Source organism: Siphateles boraxobius, unplaced genomic scaffold, assembly GCF_051911475.1.
Source record: "Siphateles boraxobius isolate OS27281-9 unplaced genomic scaffold, OSU_SipBor_1 55, whole genome shotgun sequence".
NCBI classification, from domain to species: Eukaryota; Metazoa; Chordata; class Actinopteri; order Cypriniformes; family Leuciscidae; genus Siphateles; species Siphateles boraxobius.
The window spans coordinates 11,058,272-11,081,619 of NW_027509181.1; the positions used below are offsets into that span (position 1 = coordinate 11,058,272).

The following is a 23,348-nucleotide window of genomic DNA, read 5'->3' on the forward strand; positions in this document are numbered from 1 at the left end:
GCCAGCCCAGATGGAACTGTCCATTGCAAGTGCTGCCCACGTGCAACACTTGAAATAAAATGCCCCTTAAAGTATGCAAATATGTCCATAACTGATGCTATCAAGAGCAAAGATTTCTGTCTGGGGAAAAAACTTTGAGCTTAAACAGAACCATGCATACTATGCATAAGTTCAGGGGCAAATGGCAGTGTGTGAAGTCCAAACATCTTTCTTTGTCATTTGGACAACAGAGGACTGTCACATTCAGAAAGTAGAGTTCTCTAAAAAGTACTGGGCTCAGATCAGAACGAAACTGGACCTCTTCTACAGACAGCACATTCTCACAGAAATTTCCACACACAAACTTATCAACTTTAAAAATCTTTGTTTAGTTCATAAGATTATGCATGGGTTGGCTCCTCCTCCTTTGGCTGATTTTATTAAATTTAAATCTATTGAAAACAGAATTGCAAGAGGTGCAATTAGAGCAGATTGTATAATTCCACGTAGGAAAACATTGTTTGGTCAAGCTGTTTTCTCATACAGAGCTTCATATCAGTGGAATACTGTACCTCAACCAATTAGAGAGTGCTCATCATTTAACTCTTTTAAGCTTAATCTTAAGAAATGGCTTCTTAATAACCAACAATGTGAACATTAATACTGCTCCTCTATTATTATTATTATTATTATTAACCTTATTATTAAATTTAATTATAGACCTAATCATTCATATTCAACTCATAACAATATTTTTTGGTTTATTGTGTGTGTGTGTGTGTGTGTGTGTGTGTGTGTGTAACTATATATATATATATATATATATATATATATATAGTCTTTTTGTACACTATGTTTAATTGCATTTTACAGAGGTGTTTACAAGTTCTAGTTTTATGCCTGTTGTAGTGTATTGTTGTAATGTTTAACTCTTTGTTCTAGTTTAGAGCCTAATAACATCTGGCAAAGGGACTGCCAATGAAAACTAGCCTTTGGGCTAAATTGGGTACATTTACATTTAAGAATGTTAATTAATGTACACTGTCTCTTTTCTAAAATAAATAAATAAAAATAAATAAATAAATAAACATAGTCTAACATTCAAAATGTGAAACAGTGTCGTCTGCTATCTGGATAGTCATAGTAATAAAACCATCATTTGCAAACTTTTGTGTATTTATTATAAACGATGCTTTTCAACCCTCCTTTCTTAGTGATTTGGTCTTTTGAATCTTACATGGATGTTTTGGAAGACGTGTGATTCCTGTATAAAGATTATGTTTTAAAGTTAGTCCATAGTCTTTACAAGAGTGTGGAACTTTGCATCACTACGGTGTACCAAAATATGTTGGTGTGTAAAAATACACCCAAACATTTAAAGGAGAACTCCGGTCAATTTTAACATTGAGCTAATTTTTTTTTGCAAATTTGGAGTGCTGTCAGTACAGAGAACAACGACAAAAATCGGTGTTGCCTACACAGTGTTGAACTCTTTTTAAAATTTGCACGCTGTTGACTTAAATGGGGCAAGTTTTAAACCTGCTTTTAGCCTCTTAAAGGAGAACTCCGGCGCAAAATGAACCTGGTGTGTAATAACACATTGGTACAGAGTCGACTGTTCTCTGGGATTTGTTTTCATGATAATCGAGTGTAAAGAGTTTTATCTCTAAAAACTGTTTAGCTTATAACGCTAGTATATGGGGCATATAATAAGTAAAAAGAGATCGCTAGTTAATACCACTAACAAGGCTCAAAATAGCCCCACACTAACACGGTAGCTTAATGGGGGTCTCTACATACAAACCGAAGCACTGAGAGCTTTGTAAGTGTACAGACAGTTTAATAATAATATACTTTATAAAGACAGTACCATCGCGTATACAGGCAGGAGCCATCTTTGGGAAACAGCCTCGACCAGTCGAACCACGAACGCCGTGCTACGAGCTGAACTGTGACTTGGAATCTCACAGTTCAGCTCACTTAGCAAAGCGTTAGTGGTTCGACTGGTCGAGGCTGTTTCCCAAAGATGGCTCCTGCCTGTATACGCGATGGTACTGTCTTTATAAAGTATATTATTATTAAACTGTCTGTACACTTACAAAGCTCTCAGTGCTTCGGTTTGTATGTAGAGACCCCCATTAAGCTACCGTGTTAGTGTGGGGCTATTTTGAGCCTTGTTAGTGGTATTAACTAGCGATCTCTTTTTACTTATTATATGATGTATTAAAATAGGCTACAGATAGGCTACAGATCACATACTATAGGCTACAGATATTAATAGTTACCACAGTTACAGAGTTAAAGAGTTTAGTTAATAAGATAGGAGTAGCTTTTACTGTCTTTATAAAGTATATTATTATTAAACCGTTTGTACACTTACAAAGTTCTCAGTGCTTCGGCTTATTTCCTCTATCCACTGCACTGCTAACAAAATTGCTAGCATTTCTCCTGTGTATACTGATACATTATCACTAATCCTCTTCACTATTGTTATATGAAACTCTGGAACAATAAAAGCTACTCCTATCTTATTAACTAAACTCTTTAACTCTGTAACTGTGGTAACTATTAATATCTGTAGCCTATAGTATGTGAATTCAAAATAAACCCCCTGTCCTTGTTCTTTTCTAATAGTGTAAGATCTACTGTCGCTTCAGGTAGTACCCAAGGTGGTACTGCTGGCAATGGTACTGTTGGACTGAATTTTAATTCAGTTAATTCTAACTCTGTTGCTTTTTGTATAACTGTCCACCCAAAGCTTTTTGTCTCCCTCCTCTCCTTTTCCAAACAATGTTTTAAAGTGCTTTGTGCTGGGTGATCTTCACTATGGCCCTGTAAATGAACCCAATAATTCAGAGATTGCTGTATTCTTCTCAACCCGAGTGGCATTTCTCCCATTTCCACATGCAGTGCTGCCGTTAGAGTTGTTTTAAATGTACATTTAAAACAAATGTACATAATCTCCTGTACATAATCTCAAAGCCTGAAACTGTATGTTGTCTAACTTTTTGAGGGATGTGCTTGATGCAGATCCATACACCACACAACCATAATCCAGTATTGATCTAAGTAATCCAAAATAATTTGCCTTCAATTCTATTCTGTCAGCTCCCCAATCACTTCAGCTCACCAAACACCTCATAACATTTAACACCTTCCTACATTTGTCCAGTACTTTCTGGATGTGTACACCCCATGTTAGTCCCTCATCAAACCATAACCTGTGTTTCACTCTTTCCAATTCTTGATGATATAACTTTAGTTTTACCTCAGTTCCAATTCTTTTCTTTGTAAAAAAAAATTCTTTGTCTTATCTACTTAGAATTTAAAACCCCATTTATATGACCTCTATTTTCGCAATAGCTTCCTGTAACTTTTTAACAATAAATTTCAAATTTCTTTCTCCCTTCAAAATCACTCAGTCATCCACGTTTAGTCAATAAAACACTTCTGCATAGGATACACCTGTGTATCCTCGCTCATAACTCCTCTGAAAGCCTCCTCACTCCTCGATCCTCGACTCGTCGTGGTGCAATTAGAGAATTGAGATGTCCTTCAAGATGGCTGTGCTTGATTGGTTTCCGGGTCATAGGATGGAGGACAGAGGAGCGAGGAGACGAGGAGAGATATGGAGAAGCACCCCATATGTTACCCTGTGTTGGCCACCACAATTACAACAGTTATACTGCACATTTTCCTTACATTCTTCCACTCTATGCTCACCTCCCAATTGCCAGCACAGGACTTCTTCTACTGTTTCTTGGCAGATGACTATTTTGTAGTACACCACCACCAACTGTACAGGAGTGTGTAATACCATGAATGTCTTAGAGTCTAGGATTCTATTAATTAATAATAAAAAAAAAAAAAAAACAAGGGCAATTATACTATTTCCATTAAACCAGTATTATTAAGATAAATAAATAAAGATTTAAGTCTTTCCCATGTCATGCCCTTTTCTTCCAGAATTTCATGAATAGAGTTCTCCCCTTCCATTTCCTGCCAGATTATTCTATTATCATTATATTTTTTACAACTAAAAAGTATATGATTAAAATCTTCTCTGTCTCGGCACACTATACATAAACCATTACCCTTTCCTACTATATGTAAAGTGGAGTTTAGTCCTGTATGGCCTAGTCTAAGTCTGGTATGTACCACTTTTTCCCTTCTGTTTAGATTCAGTGAATTAATCCTTTTCCCTGTCACATTCTTCTGAGATTTGTGGCAGTGTCTTGCATTCAATTCTGCCTCCCATTCCCTTTGCCATTTTTTAACAATTACTGATTTGATTATGGATTGGCTTCACCCTTACCTATTGGAACATTAATTCCTATATATTTATTTTCCAACATCTTTTTTGCAATACTATCCGCCTCATTACCTTTAACGCCTATATGACCTGGAACCCAACAAAACTGAATTCTGATTCCAAGGTTCTTGAGTTGTAGTAACAAATATTTAATTTCAATAATCAAATCTTCCCCTGAAGAGTGACCTGTATCTAGACTATGTAAAGCTGCCATGGAATCTGTACAGATTACATTTCTCAATGTCTTAACCTCTGAAATCCACCTAAAAGCTTTTATTCCAGCACAGGACTGAAAACACAGGGAGAATAAATAGGGAGCAAACAAGGGAGGTAACGAGGGAGGACAGGTGAGGCAAATTAACCAATAATCAAGGTAACAAGATGGGCGGGGTTAGACAATGACAGGAGAGCACATGACACAAGGAAACACACATGACAAGCCATGTGCTCACACCAAACATGACTAGAGCACAAGCACATGGGCTGCATTCCAAACCGCATACTCAATGAGTAGGTACTTAATTTCAATAAGTACTTACTAACGAGTGCTAAAAGAGTAGGTACTTTATAGCCAAATCTCGTTGAGTATGAATGCGATCCGGACATCATCTGCCATGTTGACGTTATCACAAGCGCAACAATTTAAAAGTTAGGTGCACCGACATCTCACTGCATCAGTACAACCTAACTAGAACGGTTTTCATCAGTGTCTGAAATGGTTGGAATGTCTGCAATAGTTAGACGAATGTGTGCACAAGGGAGAGTCGGGCTGCTGCTCGGAGATCTCGCCTTTGGAGAAGACTGATGATTTTATACTCTAACAAAGCAAGTATTACTACTTAAAAAAATAAGATTACCCCAGAATGAATTGCATTACCAACCCACCCCAACACTTATGCACAATAATGACAAATGCTGACCAGCACTTAATTATATAACATTTTCTTAATTAAAATTATATATTTTGGTAAAACAAGCAAACTGTTGTATTGTCATATGACATAGATGTATACACATTAGACAAATGCAGCTGATGTGAATACATACAATTTCATTCAAGCAATGATTAATGCAAGAATTCATGAAATGAATATTTTATTGAAAAATAAATATTTAATATTAAACATGAATAAAAATAAGTAAATGAATGAATAAAAGATATCATATCATCACAATAAATAAATACATATACAAGTCAATACCATATGAAACATTGCTTTATTCAAGCTTTTTGTTCTAACAAACTATGATGTATTTACAGGCGGTGAACCCCACATCATACTGCCATCTCAATAGAGGTGTTCCCATTCTGCAGCTTTATTCTGATGAAGCAGCCGACCACCGTGCCCACCTTCGCCTGTCTCTGCCATCCATGAGGCCCCTGATTGCTGCAGTCAGACTGGGATCTGACCATGGATGGGAACGGGAGATTGAGGTCCTTGTGTTCCTGCACTGGCTGGCCCATGCAGCATCCTACAGGGTGGTGTCGCAGGCCTTCGACATCCCAAAGACCTCTGTGTATAACATTGTGCACAGAATGAGCAAGGCCATCATGGGATTTTGAGGAGGGTGATCTGCTTTCCGACCGGAGATGACCTGGAGGCAGTGGAAGCAGGATTTGCACAGCTGGCTGGGTCACCAGCTTTCAGCTGAGCAGTTGGTGCAATAGACGGCTGTCATATCCGTATCAAACCTCCATCAAATAACTCCCACTGTTACTTCAACAGGAAGCTGTTTCACTCCGTCCAACTCCAGGCCATCACTGATCACTGGGGGGAAATTCCTTGATGTTTTTGTGGGGTATCCTGGCTCTGTGCACGATGCCAGTGTGCTGAGGAACAGTCCAGTGTATGCTGGCGGCCTTTATCCACCTGCAGGAAAGTGCATCCTCGGGGATGTAGGCTATCCTTGCCTGAGTGCACCCATCTGCCTCATCACCCCGTACAGAGAGCCAGTACAAAACCCTGTGCAGGCTCGTTTCAACAGCAAGCACTCCTGTGCCCTCAACATCGTGGAGAGAGCTTTTGGGATGCTGAAGACACGCTGGCGCTGCATTTTCTTCAAGGCCTTGGAGGTGAGCCCTGCCTTCGTGCCTGAGGTTGTTGCATGCTGCGCTGTGCTTTACAATCTCGCTCTAGTCAATGGGGACATCGTTGAGCCAGAGGATGAGGAAGACCTTGATGACGGGCTCCCTGATCCCCACAACCTTGAAGCAAGAGTGGGAGAACATGTGCGGGATAATCTGGGTGCTGCGGTGTCTGCTCCAAACATCCGTGTGCCTGCTCTCCATGAGCATGACTACCTTTAAAACATTTAAGTAGATTAAAATGTTTTACAATTCATGTTGTCAATATTCCGTTTCTTGCCAAATGTAATTTTATAGGTTTACAATTACATGCAAACTTTTGTTAGAGCTTTACTACCTTTGTAGTGCAGTGGGCTAAACCACTGAACTTTTTAGCAGACGATTGCTGGTCGATCAGCAAGGCTCTTTACTCCAGGTTTGTCCAGGGTCATTGTCCCTGTAATAAATGCATTTAGTCTCTTTGGATAAAAACATCTGGCAAATGCATAAATGTGATTGAATTTTGTAAAGCTTTTTTTTTTTTTTAAACGGTCTCAGGCATAAATGCTCAAAGCTGCTTATTTCGTCAAGATATTACTATAATACAAAATGCATACATACATTTACTACAATTTCTATTTGGTGGGTGAAAGGGTTAGTTCACCTCAACATAAATACAGCCATTATTTATGTGCTTTCATGTTGTTAGATCCCTCTGTTTTTTATTGTTTAAATACAAAAGGGGATTTTTGTCAAGTTTGTTCTGCTGGTTTCATACAATATCAGTCAATGGAGCCCAACTTTCAGAAGTTTCCTGCATTTTGATGATGCTTTTGAAGTTTCTGAAAGTCTATTGAGTGGTATTGTATTAAACCAACAGTACAAACCTGACCAAAATCACCTTTTGTGTTCAGAAAAAAAAAACAGAAAAAAAACAAAGGGATCAAACAACATGAAGGGGAGTAAATAATGACTGAATTATTTGCTTGGGTTCATTAAACCTTTTTTTCATTGGGTTCACTACCCCTAGCTAATTTAAAACTTAAGGTAGTTTGTGTAAACAGTCTCAAGTTCAGCTTAGGTCATGGAGGGCTATTGTCCAACCCTAATTATACACACCTGAATCAATTTAAACCAATTAATAACTGACTACTTGAAAATTAGTTAGAAAATGTTTTTATCTCACCTGGATTACTGTAACTCTTTGTATACAGGAATTGGGAAGTCTGAGCTCTATCGTCTGCAGCTTGTATAGAATGCAGCAGCTCGTCTTTTAAGTGGCAGGAGGAAGCGGGAGCACATTACTCCAGTGCTCTCATTGCTTCACTGGCTTCCAGTAAAGTATCGTATTGATTTTAAGGTTCTTCTATTTGTTTTTTAAATTTATCAATGGGTTAGCCCCAGGGTACCTTACAGACCTTGTCACGTTGCATGGGCCCTCGGTCCTGGAGGTTCCTAGATCGAAACAGAAATCCAGTGGTGATCAAGCTTTTTCAGTGGCAGCTCCCACTCTCTGGAACTCACTGCCTGTAGCTGTGCGGACTGCTAGTAGCCTGTCCACTTTTAAATCATTGCTGAAGACTCATTTGTTTGAAGTAGCTTTTGGCACAGGGGAGCTGCCTTGATGAATGTTATATTCTATGTGTACCTTTATCTTTTGCATTTGTTATTTTGTGATTTGTTTTTATTATTGTATCAGTCTGTGACTAATATCATTGTGTTTTTTACTGTGAAGTACTTTGGTAGGCCTTGGCCTTGGAAATGTGCTATATAAATAAATGTGACATTGACATTGACAGACAGGTGTGCAAGAACTGAACCCTCCATGACCTGCCTTGAAAATCCCTGCATGAGCTCTGTGTGCATTTAGAAGTCATATAATACACTCCAATAAAACAGTTGTTTTAAAGTTTTTTTTTTTACATTACACCACACATTCACTAATTATTCATTACTTCATAAATATTTAATTTATGAATTTTATCACAATCTTAAAGTATCTATAAATTCCTAGAAGTCTATAATGTAGGCTACTGTGAATGCCAAGAAATTGTTTGTTTTATATACATAGTATTGTACAAAAGTCTTAGGCCACCATTTGTTGTTGTTGCACAGTACTGTGTGTGTATGTACATATATAATTTAATTCATTTTAACCCAAATGTGTAAATGATCAAAAGATGTTTTTTGTCTTTTTAAAAAAAAATTGTTTTAATTTTTTGTCTCTTGTTTTTAATTAATTTTTTCGCAAGGATTTCAAGGACAGAAAGGAATTTTTCACCCCTTTCTGTTGTTTCTTTATCTCTCCTTTCCTCTCTCTCGCTTGCCTCCCGGTGCCATCTCTCTTCTCTTTCTCTTACTTCTCTTTCTTGTCTTTCATCTCTCTCTCGTCTCTCCCGTTCTCTTCTGTCCTCCTTCTCCTCCATTTCTCTCCACAGTCTCTCCTCCCTCTCAGTTGCTTTCCTCTCTCTCTCCTCCATCTCCTGGATCAGGTCCTCCAGATCTTTCACCCTTTTCCTGGCTCTTGCTGGCTCTGGCCTCACTGAGGATGAAGAGGATGAAGAGGCCACAGCAACATCCGGCCCACATGAGGCAACGAGGGAAGGAGGAGTGATGGAGGGTCTTCCCCCAATTGCCTCATCCATGGCAGTGTACCACTTCCAGGACGCTGCTGTGGCCCCTCCATCCTCAGTGCTCACCCCTGTCTGCGGACATTTCAGATCCTACAGAAATGCACAAGCATGATACAAAAGCAGTAATTTTAACATCACAATATTTAATCATTTCATTTCTGTATTAGAAGTAACAAAATGATCTTACTTTGTATTTTTGTTTAAGGTTTTCCCATTTTCTTTTTTACAAATGCTGCCGTCACCCTGCCTTGTAGGTCCTGCTCCACCACAAAAGATCTGCAGCAAATGCAGAGAAATCAAGGATAAAAAAAGTGCTGTAATATCTCTGTTGAAATATACTACAAATAAACAATTAAATAGATTTTTAATTATTTCTGTATACTCACTCAAAGCCTTTGATGGCAGCATTCCGCTTACCGGTGAAGAGGGCTTCATGAGCCACTCTCCACCGGATAAGCAGATGTGTATGCTCATCCGTCCCTGTAACATCCAGACAAGATTTATGTTACCTCTGTGATTTATAAGCTCAATACTACATTTACATGTTGATCATAAATGTTCCACAATTTTTCAACAGTACTAATGGACAAAGGAAATAGATTACTTATGTTTAGTTACTTTATGTAAATTTATTAAACATTCATCAAATGAAAACAGTGTTGACAACAGTGAATTATCTTAAACAATAGTACACATACGTAACTCAGAAGTCTATTTCATATCTATTAGATGTAGAAATATGCAATTCTTGTATTAGATTTTCTTACGAGATAAGTAAACTAAGAAAACTTAGTAATTGTATTTAAGATGCATACGGTTTAAAATGTATGCAAATCCACTTTGGAGACGTATGTGTCCTTACTGGAGCTCCTTTGTTAGCTAACTTATACATAATTAAATGTGATTTACAGCAAAATCACAAATTTACCATACTATATAGCATCTTTACACCTTCAACAATTCAACAGTTTACTGTACAGTAGTTCAACACATGCGATCATTTGATTTGTAATATCTAATACTCACATTTGAAAACGCTCTCGTCCGTCATCATTTACGTCATGTTCGAGTATGACCTATCCTTCTTCTTTTTTATGACGTATCCTCTCGCGTGGCCTCCTGGGATAGAAGAGTATCCATCGGTTGAGCACTCAAAAATCGGGCAGGAAGCAGTAAGCCATCCGGGAACTTCTCCCCTACTCTTTTATGAATACTGATGTTTCGAAAGTACTGCTTCCTTCACGTACTGTTTTCGCCTACTATATAGTAGGAAATTAGGCATACTCGAACGCACTTAAGTCCGAATCTCGCGATAATTATTATGTCACCCAGGTAATTCTCGCCTACTCTTTTGGATTCATACATACTTTTTTGCTCGCCTACTCTTTTTCCCATACTAAATAGTAGGGAAGTATGCGGTTTGGAACGCAGCCATGGCCAGTAAAACAAATCACCAGCCATGTGCTCACACAAACCGAGACATGAACACGCAGCTAATGAAAACACTCTGTAGTAAGTTTCGTTCAATAGGTGAAGCAAGAAGATTTTTCACTAAAAAATAACTCTTCACATTAGCGCTCCTCTGAGCTTTAAAACAGTCCAACTCTTCCCACTGGCTTCCTCTCACGAGTCTCAGGCAGTTCCTCTCTCCTGCTTCTTCTTCTTCTTCTTCTTCTTTCAAGTTTAATGGCGGTTGGCAAACCAAACTTTAATGGTGCATTCCCGCCACCTACTGGATTGGAGTGTGGATAACGTTATGGTAGTAGTGACCTTAATCCTGTTACTTAAAGGGATACTCCACTTTTTTTGGAAATAGGCTCATTTTACAACTCCCCCAGAGTTAAACTGTCGGGTTTTACCGTTTTTGAATCCATTCAGCCGATCTCCGGTTATGGCGGTAGCACTTTTAGCATAGCTTAGCATACATCATTGAAGTGGACAAGACCGTTAGCATGTCTCCAAATAAATGACCAAAGTGTTTCGATATTTTTCCTATTTAAAAATTGACTCTTCTGTAGTTACATCATGCACTAAGACCGACGGAAAATGTAAAGTTGCGATTTTCTAGGCTGATATGGCTAGGAACTATACTCTCATTCCTGCGTAATAATCAAGAAACTTTACTGCCGTACCATGAGTGCAGCAGGCGTAATGATATGACGCAGCTCCTGAAAATAGTCCCCAGCTCGTTAAATTCCAACGTGACCGGGACTAAGTTTGTGTAGTGCAAGCAGGTTGTCACATTGGTTTTGTTGACGGAAGGTAGCTTATTTTCAGGCGCTGCGTCATATCATTGCGATTGCAACACAAATAATATCTGGGTACACATCACAATTTTCTATAAAATGCTTAAATTCTTGCCCATTTCCAATTAAAGTTCTTGCATTCCACTGCAAGATTACCAAAGCCATTATGAGCCCCCACATGATGTCTGACTGTTTGTTGCTTGTACCACGAGTCTTTCATTTATCATGTCAACTGATATGTTCTTCAATTCCAAAAAAAATTCTGCAGCTCTAATGATTATCTTAATCCTTTCAGATCTACTTTCAGTCTGCGCTGAACAATTCACCACTTCTGCCACAAAAGCTATGAATGAAACTTTGTCTTCAATCAATTCAATTTTTTTCCTTGCTGTTGGCATCTTACTTGGTTGTGGTTGTACCCTAACAGGGGCCTCCTCTACTATGCTTAATTTGGGGGTTTGTTTTACTTTTTTAATTGCTTCAGCAAATTATATTCCTTCTTCCATTCTCACGTTTTGGACCTTAATTGCATCTTTCCTTACTTCACAACCTACATAAGCTGCACTTTGCTCTCCCCCACAATTACAGCATTTTGGGGTTTCACCTTATTGGAGGAGGAATGTATACTCTGACTCCATAACTGACAAATCCCCAAAATACTATAAATCATCTAGGTAGGCAGCGGCATAGGTAGCATGCAGTCCATGAGGCGCTGAAATGTGGTCGGATCCCCAAACAACCCTAAAGGAAGTGTTATGAATTGGTGTAATTCAAACGGCGCTGTAAAGGCTGTCTTTTCTTTGGATAGAGGCGATAAGGGGATCTGCAAGTAACCTTTAGTTAAATCCAGTGTCGAATAAAAATGAGCAGTGCCTAGCCGATCAAGGAGTTCGTGAACACACGGCATTGGATACACGTCAAATTTCGACACAGCATTCACTTTCTGTGTGGTAATCAACACAGAAACGAACTGAGCCATCGGTTTTAGATACTAAAACTATCGGGCTGGCCCAATCAATGTTGGATTCTTCTATTACTCCCATCTCAAGGATCGCCTCTAATTGAGTCTGAAACCCTTTTTTCTTGTGTTCGGGTAACCTCGAAGACGTGCGCCCACACAAAGACGTGACAAAACAGGAGTGTCAGAGCTTTGTCACAAAACCAAGAAATAAACTAGACAGAAGTGACAGAACCCTGACAGATGGAGATTAAGAGTCGGCAATCTACTGATATTCCTGCAGTTCCCGAATGTATAATTTTCTGTCGAATTTGAACCACTGAATTTGTGGAAGTGAATTTGTAAAGCGAATTTGTAAAGCAAAATAAAATGGACCGAAAATTGTCTGTCGAATATTATAGGTTGTATTTTAAAACAGAATTAATATTTTGGAAGTCTGAAAGGTGAATATGGATTATTTAATTTTTAATAATGAAAATATGTCTAAAATGTTTTGAATTGAAATATTCATGGCTTAAATATACAACCATGTTGAATTTCAGCCCATAAAAATTCAAGCCCTAAAAATGCAAGCACGCTTAATACAATACATATTTTTTCCAATTAGTGCAATTCAACAAGCTTTTTTGTTTCAAAACATTTGCCACTATTTTACTTCCAATAATCTAGCCTATTAAAATTTCTGTTCTCTTAGCCACAGGTCAAAGGTAGATTTTTTTTTTTTACAACGTAAACTGCACTCTTTCACAACCCAAACATACTTGAAACTGAAGACTAAAATTTCATCTTTGAATATAATTTCATTATTTAATATTATGTATCTGTATTATTATTCTTTATTTAGTATTCATAATCAGTTATCATTATCTTATGAAGTTTAAAATGCATGAGTAGGCTATAGATTGCATGGACACGTGTTTAAGGAAAATATTTTAGACACAAGGAGGGTAGTTGGGAGGAGTATGTATTCTGCTTAAAGGTATGAGTAAAATGCAATGTTCACTTAGCAAAGAGTTCCAATGATGATGATACTTCAAATTCGTACAGTTGGCATGCCCTTTGCAAGAAAAAGAATGTTTCAACTGATGCAAATGTCACCGGGTGAACAAACCGGGAACCAAAAAATTGTTGACTAATTTCCAGGGGGAAGGAATGCCGGTGTAGAGAGAAGTCACTGTCCGTCCCACGAGCCCACCCAGAGAGGAATATATTTACCTGAAGAACGGAAGAATACCTACCAGCACTCCCCTCCCTGTATCGTACCAAAGCCACAGCCCCGAACGTCCCTGCCCCTGCTTTTATCCCTTTTTAATTTTAATAAAAAAAACTTACTTTTTAAACTTACCTTGGTTGTCTGTCCTCTGGTGTCTGCTCCTCCGGAGTGTGGTAAATAACCCTGACACAACTTTTGGCGTAAGTCGGCAGGGTACCACTCGGAGTTGAGCGGCCAGAAGACCTAGGATGGCGGACGAGGATTTGCCAGCCGCCCGGCAGCCGATGGCATCTATGTTTATGGGAGTCCCGTGGGCTCAGAAGTACGGTGGGCCTGGCTCAGAGTTGAGCTTGACAGACTGGAGAGCGCAAGTGGAGTACCTGGCCGGACTGCAAGGGCTCTGAGAAGCCCAGAGGATACAATTTGTGCTGAATTCGCTCGAGGGGGAGGTGAAGAGAGAAGTTCGAGCAGCACCTGAAGCCGTCCGAGCCACTACACAAGCAATCTTTGAGTTCTTATCCAGGCAGTATTGTGATTCCACTCCCGTGGCAGTGTTGCGGGCTCAGTTTTTTCACTGTAAGCAGGGACCTGGGCAGACTCTGCGAGCATTCGCTCTGCGACTACGAGAACAGTACTCCAGGTTGAAGAGTCGGGAGCATCATGGTCTAGGAGAAGAAGAGACATTACTAAGAGACCAGTTCATGTTGGGGTTACGAGAAGGTCCAGTGCGACAGAGTCTGAGATTACAGCTTCGACGGGACGCTGCCCTGACTTTCGAAGATCTGCGTGAAGAGGCCTTAGCCCTGGAACAGGATCACAACCAGACCGTGGAGTCGCCGGTGTGTATGGCTGCGAGTGGAACTAGTGCCCCAGGACTGCCTGAACCGACGGATTGGAAGCAAGCTCTACGTACGGAGCTGATGAAGGAGGTTCGAGAAGAAATGGCTGAGTTCTCGAAGACCATTCTGGGGGAGTTCCGCCGTGGACGGCCAGAGCCCCTGCCTTTGCCCCGAGACCGGTCGTATTCTGACGGAGGGAGGGATCCGGGAAGACGTACCGGCCGACCATTCAGTTCCAGGTTCCAGTGGGATGGGCAAGGGCGCCCGATCTGTAACAACTGCGGAGAGCCCGGACACTATAGCCGCCAATGCGGCTCCCGACGTAACTCGCAGGGGGGTTTTTAGGACGACCGGCCACTGTGGGTCAAGTGGTCGGGACCCGCCGGATGGACCCCTTTGTAAGCTCAGACCCACGAGATGGCCTGGTGGGACGTTGCCCCCTCGTGGAGATCAAAGTCAATGGAGTTACTGTTCGGTGCCTGGTAGATACAGGGTCCCATGTTACCATGTTTGCCGAGAGCCTGTCCAGAGATCTGTTCGATGCCCATCACTTACCGGAGGCTGAAGTCCCCTGGCTCACCTTGCGAGGAGCGAATGGCCTGAACATCCCCTACATCGGATATCAGGTGACCGATTTCGAGATCCATGGCACCACGATCCCACAGAAGGGGGTAGTGATTGTGCGGGACTCCTGTTTGGGGGAACATCGAGCCTTGTTGGGGATGAATGTAATCATGGACTGTTGGGAAGAGCTGTTTCGGACCGGTCCTCTTCGTTCCAATTCTGTGGCCGAGAAGCGAGAGTGGGAACGTGTCGTCACCGACTGTCGACGAGTACAGGTCGCCAGCTCCCAGCAAGATCGAGAAGATGCTGGTCGAGTGGTGTGTCGATACGCTGTTTCCATTCCTGCCCGGAGTGAGGCGGTGGTCTGGGTCCGTCTCCCTGAGCGGGCCTATGGTCCGGAAGCGTGTGTCCTTGTCGAGCCCCACTGGGAGTGTCAGGCCGTCGAGGTGGCCCGGGGGTTAACAGTGGCCCGTCGGGGCCGGATTGCAGTAAAAGTGAGAAACACGAACACTTACCCTGTCCAGATCTATCGTCACCAACGGTTGACCCGTATTACGCCAGTGAGTTCGCATCAGGTGGTGGAGAAGCAGGAGGTCCGCTTCTGCCAAGTGAGTGCAACGGTGGTCGAGGTTGGTCTGGCAAGGGAGGAAGTTGGTCTTGGTCCTGCTGCACACCACATGCCGACCCATTTGCGGGGTGAGTCCCTGCAGGGAGAGGGCCTATAGGAAGAACAAACCCGCCAACTCCAGAGCCTGTTGGCCAAGTGGCAACGCGTCTTCTCCACCCATGATGAGGACTATGGGTGCACCGACATTGTCAAGCACGCTATACCTACCGGAGATGCTCCACCCAGTCGAGAGCGGTACCGCCCGGTACCCCCGACTTTATATTCTGAGGTTCGTGCCTTACTAAAGGGGATGCTGGGGCGTGGAGTCATTCGAGAGAGCAGCAGTCCATGGGCCGCCCCAATTGTCCTGGTCCGCAAGAAGACGGGCTCTTGGAGATTTTGCGTGGATTATCGCAAGTTGAACTTGGTCACCAAGAAGGATGCTTTCCCCCTGCCTCGGATCGAGGATTCCCTTACAGGACTGACCAACGCCGCCTGGTATTCCACCCTTGACTTGGCGAGTGGCTACTGGCAGGAGCGGGTGGAGGAGCAAGACCGAGAGAAGACCGCCTTCACCACCCCCTTTGGCTTGTTAGAGTGGGATCGTATGCCCTTCGGGCTCTGTAACGCCCCTGCGACCTTCCAGAGGCTGATGCACTGATGCCTGGGAGGGCAGCTGATGGACTCTACCCTGGTGTACCTGGATGATGTGATCGTCTATTCCCCCGACTTTGACACTCACCTGTTACACCTGGAGGAAGTCTTCCGGGCTATGGAGCGGAAATGCCAGCTCCTTAAGAGGGAGGTCCAGTTCTTGGGGCATCGGGTGAGCTCGGGTTCCACCCAAAACGGTAAGGCAGGTACGGTCCTTCCTGGGATTCGTCGGCTACTACCGACGCACTTATTTTATTGGTCGGATGAAATATGCTAATTTTTTGAGATAGGAATTTTGGGTTTTCATGAGCTGTATGCCAAAATCATCAGTATTAAAACAATAAAAGACCTGAAATATTTCAGTTGGTTTGCAATGAATCTAAAATATATGAAAGTTAAATTTTTATCATTACATTATGGAAAATAATGAACTTTATCACAATATGCTAATTTTTTGAGAAGGACCTGTATGTTCAGAGGCTGAACAATTCAGAGGCTGCATCCTTCGAAGCCCATGAAGGTCAGACTGAGCGTTATTAAATGGGCCGGCCTACAGAGGACTGTTCTTGCCGCCTAGCAACTGTGACAGCTGCCTTTGATGAGTAACAGTAACGTTTATACAAGACTTTTTTGAAAGTTATATATTAAACTTTCTGAAAACAAAACAGGGTTCACAAACTGTCTAAATATGTTCACCATGGTCCATTTCTGTATATAATAAAATATGAACTATATAATTGCATCTTAGTAAAATATAAGTCAACATAAGTCAACCCTTCAAAGTATGTAGCCTCAGAATTGGGACACAGCAATCATCAAGTTATGTTTTACTAGTGAATTATTGAGAGCTGTGGATTTTTGCAAAGGCGAATTGTACTACTTACGTTCCCACCACATTGCAGCCATAAACTCCAACCACTTGATCGTAGGGTATTTGGTCCGTTTGAAAGTATGGTGAATTCGGCGAGCGATGACTGGATGAGGGGGAATCTAGGTAAAAGTATTAGTGTTTACAACATCCCAGACATTGTGAGGATTGCCCTGCCTCAGCCCCAACACAGAAAAACATACAGGCTTCCAGTGTACAGGCATGTGGCTTCACAATTGTAACATTTTTCAGGCCTGTGACTGCGCCTTCTCAAGTCACAGATCATCCTGATCCATCTGGAGCTTTTCAACAGAACTTCTCTTCAGCTCACCTGCCTCCCTGTTCCTCTCCATCTGACCTGCCACCCGGCTCCTCTCAATCTCACCTGCCGGTTGGCTCCTCTTCAGCTCACCTGCCGCCCGGCTCCTCTTCATCTCACCTGCTGCCCGGATCCTCTTCATCTTACCTGCCGCCCGGCTCCTCTTCAGCTCACCTGCTGCCCGGCTCCTCTCCAGCTCACCTGCTGCCCGGCTCCTCTCCAGCTCACCTGCCGCTTGGCTCCTCTCCATCTCACCTGCCGTCCGGCTCCTCTCCAGCTCACCTGCTGCCCGGCTCCTCCCCAGCTCACCTGCTGCCCGGCTCCTCTCCAGCTCACCTGCCGCTTGGCTCCTCTCCATCTCACCTGCCGTAAGGCTCCTCTCCATCTCACCTGCCGCCTGGCTCCTTTCCATCTCACCTGCCGCCCGGCTCCTCTTCGTCTCACCTGCTGCCTGGCTCCTCTCCAGCTCACCTGTTTCCAGGCTCCTCTCAATCTCACCTGCCGCCCGGCTCCTCTTCGTCTCACCTGTTGCCTGGCTCCTCTCCAGCTCACCTGTTTCCAGGCTCCTCTCCATCTCATCTGATGCCCGGCTACTCTCCAGCTCACCTGCCGCCCGGCTCCTCTCCATCTCACCTGCCGCCTGGCTCCTCTTCAGCTCAACTGCTGCCAGGCTCCTCTTCATCTCACCTGCTGCCAGGCTCCTCTTCATCTCACCTGCTGCCCGGCTCCTCTCCAGCTCACCTGTTTCCAAGCTCCTCTCCATCTCACCTGCCGCACGGCTCCTCTCCAGCTCACTTGCTACCAGGCTCCTCTGTACCTGCTTCCTGGTTCCTCTCCAGCCACTCATGCTATCCACCTGCACTCCGATGAGATGCCGAGCACCTCGGGGTCCATCGTAGGTCAGTCGTTCAGTCCATCACTCATTAGGCCATTTCCAAAAGCAGGCCCAAGAAAAGAGACAGGTAGGGGTAGGAAGAAGAGGCGCTTGGAAATCCTCACTGATACACCAGTGAAGCTGGAATTGGAAGAGGAGGAGCATCGAAAAAGGAAAAACATCAGAAAAAAAATATTGGGGAGTGAGAAAAGCAAAAACAAGAAGGTAAAAAAACCTGGCAAGAAAAGGGTGAAAGCTGATAACTCCTCTTCAGAAGAGGAAGATTTCTGTGTTGTCTATAATTCAAGACCCAAAGAAGTGTGGGTCAAGTGTGTTTTATGTAGCTTTTGGGCCCACCAGGCATGCACTCCAGGCCTGACCAATTTCATTTGTCACCATTGTGACTCTGATTAACAATGCATTTAATTTTGGTGGTGATGGCGCAGTGGATAAGACACATGCCTTTGGTGTGAGAGACCTGGGTTTGAATCAACTGTGAGACACCATTGTGTCCCTGAGCAAGACGCTTAACCCCTAGTTGCTCTAAATCCAAGCATTTGTCAGTACAACATACTATTACTATTTCACTTTACTTGAAGAAAATGTGGAAACCGATTGCACCTATTTTTTTAAGTCTCCATAGCTTAAAATGGCAGATTAAAACCAAGTTGAGAATAATAGTATTTAAGATGTTTGCAGAACACATTATAACACTGTTAGTTAAATGGAATTACTCAAGTAATCTTACTATTAAATCTTGAGTAAGATTAGTAAATACTATTTAGTATGTTAACTAGAATTGACATTAAACTAAATGGATATTTATTACTTAATTTACTTGGGAAGAGTTATCTTTCTTTACTTTTAGACGATTTTTAACTTAACTTCAGTTTTCCCTTTAAGTTTGCTTTGCAAAAATAAGGCAATCGGTTTCCAGACTTTTTTTTAAGTAAACTGAACTTACAATGTGTAAACAGCTTGGATTGCACTGTTTATGTACTACTGAACACATTGTTACACTAATTTATGATGTCTAAACCACGGAAAAAAAACATATGGAAGCTGCGAAATCACACAGAGAAGGACTTAGTAAGCAGGAAAGAGCGCTGAAAGAGCTAGATTCTCTAGCCCTTACTGCTATTCTTCCTTCTATTTCTTATCCCGACATAGGCTACGTTCAGATTGTCAGTCCAAAAAAAGCACATGAAATCCGTTTCAAGCTACATCCCTGTGGTTTGAAATCATATCAAATCACATATCAGGAAATCCGCTTCAGTCTGAATGCTATGGGGTGCATTTCCCAAAACCATAGTTGCTAACCTGTTAGCAACTTAGTTGGTTGGCAATGGGAAATTGAATTGCAACCAACAAAGTTGCTAACTTAGTTAGCAACTATGGTTTTGAGAAATGCACCCCTGATCGGATTTCGCGTGGTATGTGACTTTATCACGCCACGTAAAATGTAAATGTCAGATGTTGTTATAGGGAACACACTGAAAGTTGCTGCCGAAACAAGGGTGTGTAGTTGCAAAGTGCCGACAAGCAGAAAATTATTATTTTTGAAACATATTTTGAAACCGGCGCAGATAAGAGGAAAAAAAGCTGTGCATACCAGCCTCCTACAATTCAGCAGCTCAAGACACAGTCCAGCGTGGCAGCTACACATTTCCATGTTGTAAAATTTAAATAAGACAACATCTCTATTGCAAATGCAAACCCCTCCATCAACGCAACGTCATTGCCATATTGCCAAAGAGCTGCATGAACACACAACTCGGATCTGAACAGTTGCGATACACAGTGTGGACATCATTTTAAATGTTTTTTCCCGGTGCGACCAATTAGTACAGACCAAAAGACATTTTTCAGCAGCAATAATCAGCCAAATATGCAAGTCAGTTGCAAGTTCAGTGGCATTGTTTACGTTCAGGGCCTCCAAAATGGCCGACTTCCGGATAGATGACGTGTAGTGAAAACCCTCTATCCACCTTATTCTGCTCTAAACAATGCACGCCGCCATGACGATGACTCCGTTGCCTACTTCCGGTTCGTAACGATATACCTACTACCTGTATTAGCAGTGAGAGAATGAGTTCAGGCTCTACATGTGCTGTCGTTGGTTGTTTTAACAATTCAATGAAGATAAAAAACTTTTTAGAAACTGAGTGCTTTGAGCATAAGATAAAAAGGAGATGATGTCCATGTCCGGTTCCGTATCAGCTACATTCAATGCCAGAAAGTAAGTTAGAAGTTTTTGGTTAGCTGCGCTAAAACTGAAGCATCCACCGAAAAAGGTGTATGTCTGTTCGCACCATTTTGTTGACAAACGCAATGTTACCAGTAGGTATGGGCATTTCAAGCAAAAATAATATTTGAAAATCGCAGCAAAGCGGAGCGGTGTGACACTTAAATATAAGTTAAAAAAAACTAAAACATACGGTTTATATTTATGTTTCATAATATAATAGGTTTTTTTATTTCATCTATGTTGATTAAATGAAAAGGGAACTGCATGAGATAAGTCAGATAGGATCATAAGATGCCCAATATATCGGAAAACATTTGGAATGGGTCAGACATGATTTTGACCACTTATTAAAGTTTTGTTTTGTAGAAAGCCTTTCTTTAAAGTGAATTTCGTTTAGTATAAATTGTATCTTCATTTTAATCAATGTTTCATCAACAAATTGCCTGGATTAATAAATAAGAAGCAAATATAGTAGACGATATAATCAGGACATTGAGGCGCCGGCACGTGAACTGAGCGCGTCTCATAAATGAACCGAAACTCAGCGTATAAGCTACTTGCCTCACAGACCTGAGAAGTATATCTATAAAAAGCTAGGAATGTCAACTTTTAAACAAAATAATTAAAAACGAACAGAAATGGGCTGCTCTCTGCTTATGTAGGTTAATTCGTATGAAGTGTGCATTTCTCTCTAGGCGTGTTCACTACTGCGAAGATGACGAGTCAGCATCGTCAACTTTATATTTGCAGTAAACACTGACAGAAAGCACTAGTTTATTAATAAACAAATTCAAATGTTTCATGCATAATGATTACTTTTGCCGTTTTTTTGGTGGCAAGCTTTATGCGTGCGTTGATGCGGAATAGGCAATGTATTATGAAAACGCCCATTATGGTTTATCATTCTCTCCCATATAGTATTTATAACTTCAGTCGTGCACGGGCAGCCCTACTTATTTCACATATTATCTAACCAACCGCGCATCACTGCGGGTGTTCTGAGCGAGCGGCGCGTAATCTTCAGAAATGCGCTCTTGCTCTGGAGGAAGTATTACCCCTCCGCTCACGTGCTCTGGTGTGAGACAATGTGTATCTTATTCTGTTGTAAGTTTGTATCCAGCCTCTCACGGAGACTTCAGATGCCCCAACGCCTGTGAAGAGACGACTCGACGCCTGTGAAGAGACGACTCAAAGCCGGCGATGTTATGCCATAAATTAATACATGATTAACTAACTGTATTTTTCTATGTACATTTCCGAAATGCACTTTCTGTAAAGCTGCTTTGAGACAATGTGTATTGTGAAAAGCGCTATACAAATAAATTTGAATTGAATTGAATTGAATTGTCTGAGAGTTGATTGACAGAATGTATTTTAGATGCATTATTGGCATCGCCACCCTCTGGTTACATGAACGTGTCACCGCATTAGAACCGAAAACATGGGGATTTTTTATAGACAATAATCGCACAACCTATTCGATATATTATAATAAAATCAACTTATCAAATATTCGAAAATCGTTACTCATTCCTAGTTACCAGAGTCTGATCTATATCCATTTGCCATATGTTTCAGATTGTCATCACCACATTGCTAAACTAAAGCAAAAAAAAACATTCATCAAAAGTGATCTGTTATATTAAATCGCAGTTAAAAACAAAATGAAAATTTGTAGCCACCGACTACTTCCCATCTTGACCGAACAATTATCTAATACTTTATTAACTTTAAAAAATATCACCATAGCCTTTAGGCTAGTGATCGCATGCTATCATGACATGCTATGTAAACAAACACTTCAGCCGGAAGTAGAAAACCATTTAGTCCATTGAACCCGCTATGAATCATGGGAAATAGAACGGGCGAAGAATAAGAATAACAGCCAATAGGGCTTCAGCGTAAAAATCGGCAGCTGGCAGCAGGAAGTAGCTGCCATTGACAGCCGGAAGTAGCTGCCATTGACAGCCGGAAGTCCTGCTGAATTAGGAGGGACCTGCCAACTGTGGTAGCCAATCAGTATTGTCCAACGTAGCACCAATCAATCAAATGTAACTGGAAGTCAAGCGACAGCAGTCAATGGTGGCGCCGGCGAATTTTCAGCAATGGCGGCGGTGTTTGGCTCGGGAAGTTCGTAAATTAATTATCAGATTAATAAATAATTGATGTTTTGTAAGTTTGATTTTAACTTTTTATGTTAGAGACAGTATATCTGTGCCTACTTTAGTTTAATTGGCTAATTTAATCATTTGTAGAAACGCAGCTTGTGCACCGTGTGGTCCTGGTTTGTGAGGGGCTACCATTAACTTCAAATACTACGTTACTATTACCATCAACATTAAATATTAGCTTTTGTTAACATGTTAACTTAATCTATTGATTAGAATAAAGGTAATGCCGAATTATTGACAAGCTCAGCCTTGATGATACAAGTGCAATCACTAACCATATAATTTTTTGTGTATTTCATTTTTCAGGGGATTGTCTGATATCCAACCATTTATTGATTTTTGTTTTATTACTATTGCAATTTTTGACCAAACAGTTCTTTTAAGAACTACCTTTCTATCTCTAACTCTGTGTACACTCTGTTCTAAACCTCTTGTGTAACTGCCAATCAATTATGGCAGGTAAGAAGCCAATGTTTTCCCTAAATCTTATTAACTAAAGTTAATTTGAGCAGAACATGCAAAAACCTGCCCATGTTAAAGAGGTAATATAGACTTCTAAAATGTTCTACCTTTATATGTGAATGAATTTGTTGCTATTTTGAGGTATATGTTATTTTCTCGTATATACTGCATGTGTAGGAATACTCTTTGCTTTTGGAAAAGATGACTTCTTTTCTGGGACAGGCAGTGGTCCCTACTGTACAACTGGGGTGATGTCAAGTCCTGAGCACTTTCAGGAAAAGCATGTAAAGCATGCCATATATTTTGAGGACAATGGCAAAGCACACATGTATTTTA

The 23,348-nt window shown here is 41.4% G+C and overlaps 1 long non-coding RNA gene across 2 annotated transcripts; it reads right to left on the reverse strand.

Moving 5' to 3' along the window:
- Window positions 1–6,162: 6,162 nt before the first annotated feature.
- LOC143714773 (uncharacterized) lies at window positions 6,163–10,179 on the reverse strand. 2 transcript variants are annotated; one of them, XR_013195604.1, is made up of 6 exons: window positions 10,016–10,179; window positions 9,376–9,469; window positions 9,177–9,265; window positions 8,717–9,079; window positions 6,715–6,813; window positions 6,163–6,593 (listed from the first exon to the last, which is right to left on the reverse strand). It is a non-coding gene; the product is annotated as an uncharacterized LOC143714773 (long non-coding RNA). The 2 variants fall into 2 exon arrangements; XR_013195603.1 differs by lacking the exons at window positions 6,163–6,593; window positions 6,715–6,813 and having other exon boundaries at window positions 8,646–9,079.
- Window positions 10,180–23,348: the final 13,169 nt, after the last annotated feature.